We start from the raw sequence: 9,111 nt of genomic DNA, 5'->3' as shown, positions 1-9,111 counted from the left end.
AAAAATGCTTTGTAAACTAGTTAAATAAATACATAATGGCCAATGAAGATAGTGGTGACCGAAGCATAATATGACCTTTTCCTCGTCTTCAATTAGCATTCGTGCTTGAGCAATCTCTTTTACGATTTAAAAAAAATGGAATTGAAGAGAGTTAAAGCAGATACATTTTTTTTTCAAAAGTTATCCGAGTGAGGCTATTTTAATCTGTACTCATGCTGATCTAGTGTACACTTCGGATGAGTTTTTCTGCCTGTGTACTCGTGTTTTCGTGTAGTAGCCACGTCGTTATTTGCTTTGTGTCTATCGAGCTGTTTCATCGTGCATCCGCATCAACGAACTCTGCGATTTTTGGACTTTGAATTCTTCACAACAAAATTATATTATTAAATGTTCACGATTTAAAGACGGACTTCTTCTTGAATTTAGTCTATTGGAAATTGGAAGCAAATTCTCTTTCCATTTGGATTGATTCAATTTTTTAACACCGAATTTTCAAGCAACAGAAGGGATATAGAACAGGACGAATATCTATTATTTTTCAAGTGATGAGGTCAGCAGCTACGTTGTTACCTCTCTCCAAACACTCATGCCATATCAGAAATAAGACTGTGACCCTAAACATCAGATTTGACATGTATCGGCCTCACTCATATAAAGGATCTCTGGTGGAATAGGGCTTCAGATACAAAATCCTCTGGTCCTCAATCTTATAACAACTTTTTAAAAAAATCTCTTATATTCGAAACAGATCTCTAAATTTTGAATAGCAGCTTTACAAGGATGTCAATGAACTCTGTAATCTTTTCGTTAAATTCTTCTACAATTCCAAATTAAGGATTGTTTAAGACTTCATATTGTGAATTTAACAGATGATCGATTTGTGATTATAAATACATTATTATATATTATACTGTTTATGGCATGGATGCCAGGAAGAACAATAATGCTTTCTGTCTTCTGCAGGGAATTATGTCTCCATATTTTCAATATGGAATTTAAAAAAAAAATGGTTCTAATGATGATTTTCGATTGTCATAATATTGTCGAAGGGAAACAATGGACCTGAAGTTGTTTTGTTGTTGTTGTCCTGTTGTTCAATTTGCTTTTATTCAGCAATCTTTAAAAGCATAGATAAATCCATTGAGTACACAAAAGACAAATAGTTTTTCAGTTGTAATTTTAATTAATTGATTGACAGTCGAAAATTTAAATTTAAGCATATGAATCTCACATGTTTTTAACTAACATATAAATTTTGATGAGGTTTCTTAGTAATCACTAAGAAATCTAGGCGATTGGGATACAGAATTTTCTTTTCGAACTTTGCACTCAGAAGTTGGCATTCATGAATGTAAACATTGCGGAGACTCGTTAACCGGAGGACGCTTGAACCCCCCATTTGAAGTTGAAAGGGGGGAGCAGTGGGGGGAAGCAGCACTGGAGGACGGATTTCATTCCGCTAGTGATGGAAATGGGGGAATCGATGTATGGTTGCTTTCGGAAAAGCTTTTTTCGCCAAAATTTGAAAATTTATTTACCCGCCAAGAATGAAGCGCATTTTTGGAATGTATAGGGTGGAGTGTGGTCGAATGTCGGTTGGATCTATGATGAAGGCAGACCTTATTTATGCACGATCTTTTTTAATAAAAGAATAATACCGTGTTATATTATATTTATTTTTGCTCATAATTAAGTTTTATGAATCTAATTTTTGACTAGAAATTAATGTTGACTGTGGCTGAGAACAGTGGGAACTTGGGAAAGCTGAATTTTCTACAGGCGCCTTCTATTTATAATTAATTAAATGGCAAGAAACTAATATGTTAACTCATAATTAAATTCTATCTTCTATTGGTTTGTTAAATGAAATTTAAAGATTTCACAAAGTAATGGAATGAACTTATAAGTTTCTTTTAAATTCTTAATGGAAGCTAAAAATGATGCTTTATTCGGAATACAAATTCGATGTAGTTTTCATTTTATTTCTTGCAATTTGGCTGTATTCATTGGAAAGTATTTTAGTTTTTTTATACTATTAATTTTAATGCCCATATTTTGTTTGCTGTTGTACAAAGCTATATGTTTTTTTTTTTTAAATTAGCTAAAAAAAATTTTAAATGATGCTTTTAAAAAATTATATATATTTTTTTACCTAATTAAGTAATAAATTAGTGTTATAGAACATTTAAAACATTTTTTATAACTGCAGGCATGCTTTGATTTTGTTATTTGCTAGTATTTATAGTAGCAATAAAGCATTTATATTTTGTGGTCTAAAAATTGCAATAATAAAAATCTGTAATCTCTTTCTTGCAGTTTTGTCCATTTTTTTTTTTTTTTAATGTTGATAATGTGCATGATGAACTCTTTAAAATGTGTTTTCAAATTGAATAATTCATACTTGTAAAAATATGCATTGTAAAGATATATATATTATTTTAGTTAAGTTTTTGATATAATGTGGCTTATTCTCCTTTAAGAAAGTATGATAACCAAAAATCCTCAAAGGAATCATCAAAATATTCAATATTTTCTATTTAATAAAAACTAATTTTTGTTTTGTTAAAATAAGATTTATATTGAATTAAAAATATATGCATAAGCTGATTAATATTACATGATTTTAAAAAGTACTTTTTCAATACATATATTTCTTATTCTAATTTATTAATTTTTTTTTTCGTAAATGCTTAATACATTTATTTACGCATACAGCAATTTAATTCTTCTTTTAATGCTAAAAATCAGAATTTTGATTGAAAGTAGCCAAACAGAATCAATTATTTCTAATTATACGATTGGTGTAATAATATTTTAAAAGAAAATTTGTATTAAAAATTCTAATATCGTGGATAAATTTGTTCTAAATGTTGAATTTTCTACTTTTATAATAATGCACAGAAGTTAAAACTTTTAAAGAAAATTTAGAATGTAATTTTTAATTTCAAAAAATAAAAATTATTTTTTAATTTAATATAAAAATATTAGTGCATTCTAAATTAGTCAATAGAATTTTCAATTAAATTGTAAAATATCATTTGTTAATTTTTGCATAATATTTAAGTCATATTTTATTCAACCCTTATATTTTCTCAAGAAATTTTTCTTTTTTGAAGCTTAATTTCTTCTCATTTTGATTTTCAATAATAATTCATGAAATAAAAATGATTTGCTTCACAAGCATTCATTATTGTAATATACAAATATATATTAGTTAACCATTAACAAAATAAACATTTACTCCACCTTAAAAAATGCTATACTAATATTGTTTTAACTTATTCAAATGAGTGGATAAATACCAAGTAATGAATAGTTCTGAGATATTGTGTAAAAAAAATTATAAAAGATGATAAAAATCCTTAAAACTTATATAGTTTATATACCTACTTTATCTTTTAGAATTAAGGTTTTGACTAAATTATTAAAAAAGACAATTTCTATGAGGACATAGAAGGAAAAAAAATGTTTTAGGAAAATAAAATGGGAAAATAATTTTTGTTTGTTTTAAAGTAATGAATAATTACAATGGAATAATGAATGTTAACACTGTTTATGTTAAATTGAAAAAAAATTATTTACAATTTAGAATCAATAATAAAAATAATCATAATCTCTGAATCAAATTATCTGCAAATTAATTTGTTCAATAGGAATTTAGTAACTTGGAGAATACGACTTTAGTCACTTGGAGACTTTAAATCAACTTCCATTGTCCCCATTACTAAAACGTAAAGAAAGGCTGATTTCCAAAAATAATTTAGAATTGATTCAATTCACCTTCAGTAAAAATTTTAAACTACTGACACAAGTAGGTTAAAACTGTCTGAGTGGTTTAACTTACATATATCAATTGGATCAATAAAAGAAAATAGATGGCAATCAACTGAAGACAGATTTTATTCATTACAGAAAAAAGGATGGACAGAGAATGAATAATATCAGAAGGATCACAAAATATGTTCTGATCATTGTTTTGATGAAGGAGTTTATATGAAACCAGTATTTTAAAAATCAAAGTAGTTTTGTACATTTTAAATGCAACTGAAAGAACTTCCTGGGCCATTGTATTCACAAAAGAAGAAAAAAGAAATCTTTTAGCATATGAAAGAGCAGTTGAACTTGGATATGTATCATATAATTGGGGACTTCTAAAGAGAACTTGACAGGAAAAAAAAAATAAACTTAATGAAGAAAGAGAAAGCACAATCATTTACAATTGGAATATATGATATAATATATTCTCAAAATATTGTATCAAAGCTGATAATCTATGCAACTCCTCTCAAAATTCAAATTTTACCTCTAAAACATGATTCTTATTAATGCTTAAACCACAGCCTGAAAATTGGAAGGAAAAAAACTGTAAACAGTATCTTTCACTTTTGTTTCCAATATCATTTTTTTAAAAAAATCTTTCTGTTTTATTTAGTTAAAATTACTTTTTAAAAAATCGTCTACTTCATTATTATTCATTGTAACTAAAAAGAATTTAAATTAAGTATGTTAAATGTATGATGTGTTATTCTTTGTTTTTTTATTAATTTTTTAAAAATTTTATGAAATAAAAAAAAATGATATGCTTCCCTCCCTTTCTCTCTTTTATCTTTATACCTTTTCTGCCTCTTTATAACATTAGCATATAAGATCATACAGTTTTTTTATATGAATACAATTAATTGAAAAATAAATAACCATTGTGGATATTTATCCTTAAAATTAGATACCTGAATGCCATCACTAATCAACTCGCACTAAAAGAAAATTTTACTTTTGAAGAAAAATAATTATTTTGCGAATAAAAGAAACCTTGGTTAATGCTTCAGAAGAAAATTTCATAATTTCCACATGTATTTTTTGAAATTTTAAATACTAAATCTGAATGATAAAATGGTATTTTAACAAAATTTCGAATATGGCTGTGTTAATTTACCTAAGCGTTTTTATTGAACAAATAAAATATCTTGAAGGGTACGAGAAATTGTGTTGTTTCAAGATGTCATAAGGAATTGTTTACCTCGTTTGTAGATTTTTCAGCTACTACTGCAAACATAATATTCCATTTTTTTTTCAAAGATTATTGTTATCAAATAATATTATTGCTGTCATACTTTTTTTTTTGTAATCACTATATTGCATACAAACAAACATGTAATGTTGAGTGACAGAAAAAACAACTTTAAATTAATGACAAAAGAATAAATTCATCTTTACTTGATTAGTTAAATTTTGATAGTCTTGGGAATGAAATGAATTTTATTACAATAATAAAAATTATTGTAGAAATACATTCTAAAATATTTTTTTTAGTTTATTTATATTAAAAAGACAATTGTATGATAATGAAATTGATATCAATAAAAGGATTTTGATATTAAGTTTGGAAAATGGTGTTAGTATCATTTTTGCACAATAATATATTTGGGCATTATAAGAGGAAAACATCAACATTTTGTTTAGTTAAAATTATAACTGGAAATTTTGATGCATTGCATCAAAGCACACGCTTTCATCTTTTAAAGCATGTTTGATAGATTTTCAGTTTTTGGAGTCGGCAGTCTGTCTTATAATTCATGTTAAAGTATAGATAAATATATGAACAACTATATATTTCTTCAGTAAGATTGAAATTACAATTGCATATCTGTATATTGACCTAATGTTATTCTTTGATTTGATATCCACCGGAATGCAGCATCTTGTAAAATTTTTATTCATCTACTATTCTATTTAAAAGTGAAGGGTTTTTTTTTATCAATTAATTTTAATAAACATTATTTTGATATTTTTCTCTTTTTTCTTTCGCATTTTAATCACCAAAATAAAATTGCTTAAATGTAGTTTCTCAAAGAAAGCTTATTTGCAGAAAATTATTTCTTAGATAGCGCAGTAACCGATGCTTTTATGAGCATAAAGAAAGAAAAATAGATACTTATGACAGTTCTGTAATTGATTTTTCCACTTCCATCTATTTATCTATCTCTGCTGCTTTTGAAAAGCTACCCCAATTTGCTTACGGCAACAAAACCACCGGGTGGTGGTAAGCAGATGCGCTCTTATCTAGTATCATATGTGCTAAAATTGTAGGATTAACGGAATTTAATTAGCTTTTAGAGAAAACTTGGTAAACAGTTAGAAAAGCTGTAGGGAATGCATAGTTCTCATTCTTATAATGTGAGTGATTGATGGATAATGATTCTTTTTTTATGGGATAATCAACATTTTTTCCCACGCGAAACTTGATAATTACACTTTAACCCATGCCTGGAGATGGGAAAATTCAGTGAACTCATGATCTAATTTCCTTCAAACAAATGCCTTCATTTTATAAAGGCAAATGAATACATTTTTATTGAATTAAAAAAAAGACAAATTAAGGAATAATTAAACAGATAGTTATTTGTTTACACAAATGATATAACAAAGTATTTGACATTCGCATTGGTCTGTGAATATCCATTTTGAACGGATGATTTTTAAGTAAAGTTGATTAAACTGAATCTAATTTTCCCTTGTAGCATATAAATATTACAAACACTTGATAAAGAATATTGGAATTATTATTACGATTTATTTCTTATTTAATACTTTTTTATCGATGTATTTTAGTCAGTTTTTGAGTTCGCGGTTTTGAGCTGCATTTTAATATAGTTAATGTTTTGATAGCAATAAAGGACAAAACCATTTTTTATACAACCATGTCGAATGAGTTTTATTTCAATATATAGTATGTATAAATAAATATATATATATATAGAGAGAGAGATTAATTAAAATTATAGTTGTAAATTTTGATAAATTGCCTAAAAGTACACATTTTTATCCTCTAAATCACGTTTGCTAAATGTTAAGCTTTGGGGCGGCAGTCTGTCTTGTAACTCATGTTAACATATAGATAAACACATTAATAATTATATTATTCTTCAGTAAGACTGAAATTACGAACGGGTATCAGCATCTTACTCTAACGTTATTCTGTTGATTTAATATTCATTAAAAAGGACCGAGAAGAGCTATTTGGAAGGCAGCATATAGCAAAATTTTTATTATTTTTATTAATCTGCTTAATGATCAAGATTTTTAACCAAAAAAATTTTAATAACATGAGTTTTATATTTTCCTCTTTCTTGTTTGGTATTGTATTCATCAAAGAAAGAAATCGCTTAAAAGTGGCTTCTCAAATAAAGGCAATCGTTTGCAAAAATAAATTCAAGTTAAAATATCGATTTTTATTTATTCTTTTATTATTTTTTTTTATTGGGCTTAATTTTTCATTCGGTTGATATGTCTAATTTTTCTGAAAAGGATGTTGCATTATTTACAAAAATTTTAACATGATTAAATTTATAGATTGGATGTTGTCTCTGAATTAAGTTAGAACATTTATAAGGCAAAAACATATTCGAGATTTCTGAAGGCTAGACCGTTCGACCGAAAGTTGGTTCGTAATTTGAATAATAAATGTTCACTAAGAAAAGTTTTTAAAATTGCAAATAGGTTTTTTTCTTTAAAAATTTATTGACGTTTTAACCCTTCGTCTCAATAACTTCGGAGCGTATTGTTGCATAGAAGTCATTCTTATGCCATTTTAAAATTCAAAATATTAATTATTCAGTGATATCAATTTTATTTCTGTGTAATTTCTTTTCATATTTTAATTAAATATTTTAAAGAATATTTTATAATAATACTTTCTAGTACCTTTGTTACAGGGTTGGTCTTAGAAAACGCGAGGCCCAATCTGAAACTATTTTCTATAATACTTATTTCTAGACAATTTTTACCAGTTATATAAAATAACTTTTGTAAAAAAAAAACATTTTTTTAAAAGATATTCTAATTAGTGAATTAAAAGCAGATTTAAAAAAAATTTAATTGATTTTTTTAAATTATTGTTACTATTTCCCTTTGGCAACTAGCTGGTTTGCCTAGAATTAACATTTGCTTTTCAATTAAATATTTTATGTAACTTGCTCTCTTAATAGATTCTCGAGCAAAATGTTTTTAAGCTTCAAATTTTTATAAACATATCACCGATACTATTATAGAAGCCTTTCCTTATTCTGTTCGTTCTTCGATGCCTTTCTCTAATTTTCTATGAACTCCCGTAAAATGTAAACTTGAAATTGAAGCCGGAATTGATAAAACTTCAATAAATACATTTTTTAAAAACCAAACACGTCTTTAAAAAATATATGAGTTCAGAATTAATATCTAATTTGTATTACAGAATATTTACATATTTTATGAATTAAATAAAAACATAATTCAATAATATTTTCTTTGGCCTCGTCATAAAATTTTATTTTTAATTTTGCTTTCTAAAAGATTTAAATGACGTAATATTTTATTTTATTTCAATTAAAAAAGTACTTCTGTAAACGATTATGAAGTCTAAATTTTATACGATCCTTCAGACCTAGGATTCCTATTCAGTAAAATAATCTTGACCATCTAACGTTTCCATCTTTGCGGCAAATCTGACCGAGTTATAAAGCCTTGAATATCCTTATTTTAGGACAATCAAAAATGTAATTATTTTAGATTGATCAATCTTGGGGAAACTCAGGGCACTGATTTTGTATCTTCGAGGCAGTCAATGGAGTTCCGCGTTTTTATAAAACAGTGACATTTAAATTGTCATAATTCACTCAGTTTTGGTCACAATAGGACGAACTTTTTTTTATATAATATAACAAAATATATAAAGAAAAATTATTAAAAGCATGCCTCATATTTAAGTCAACTCAACATGGGAAAATAAACCAAACCTTTATATTTTGGTCATATCAGTGGGAAAAGGCTAAGATGAGGTATTAGGAGCACCAATGTAAATGGTTTCAGTTTCTCTTCAGTAATAAAATACAATGTTGTAAAATAAACTTAAAAACTTTTAAAAAATAAAAAAAAAATTATATGGCAAAAAAATTTTCATCATTAAAAAGATAATGTTTTGAATTTTAAGATGCTGTACAAATTGTTTTTCTGCTATAATATTTTCAGAAATTATTGCAAAAACACCAAAATTTCACAAATTTTAATTAACTGAAAATTCAAAAAATCCCACCGAAATTTCAAATTTCCGCACTGAATATATGTGCAAAATTTGGT

Source organism: Argiope bruennichi, chromosome 9 (genome assembly GCF_947563725.1).
Source record: "Argiope bruennichi chromosome 9, qqArgBrue1.1, whole genome shotgun sequence".
NCBI lineage: Eukaryota > Metazoa > Arthropoda > Arachnida > Araneae > Araneidae > Argiope > Argiope bruennichi.
Note: the sequence above shows the minus strand (reverse complement) of the source record.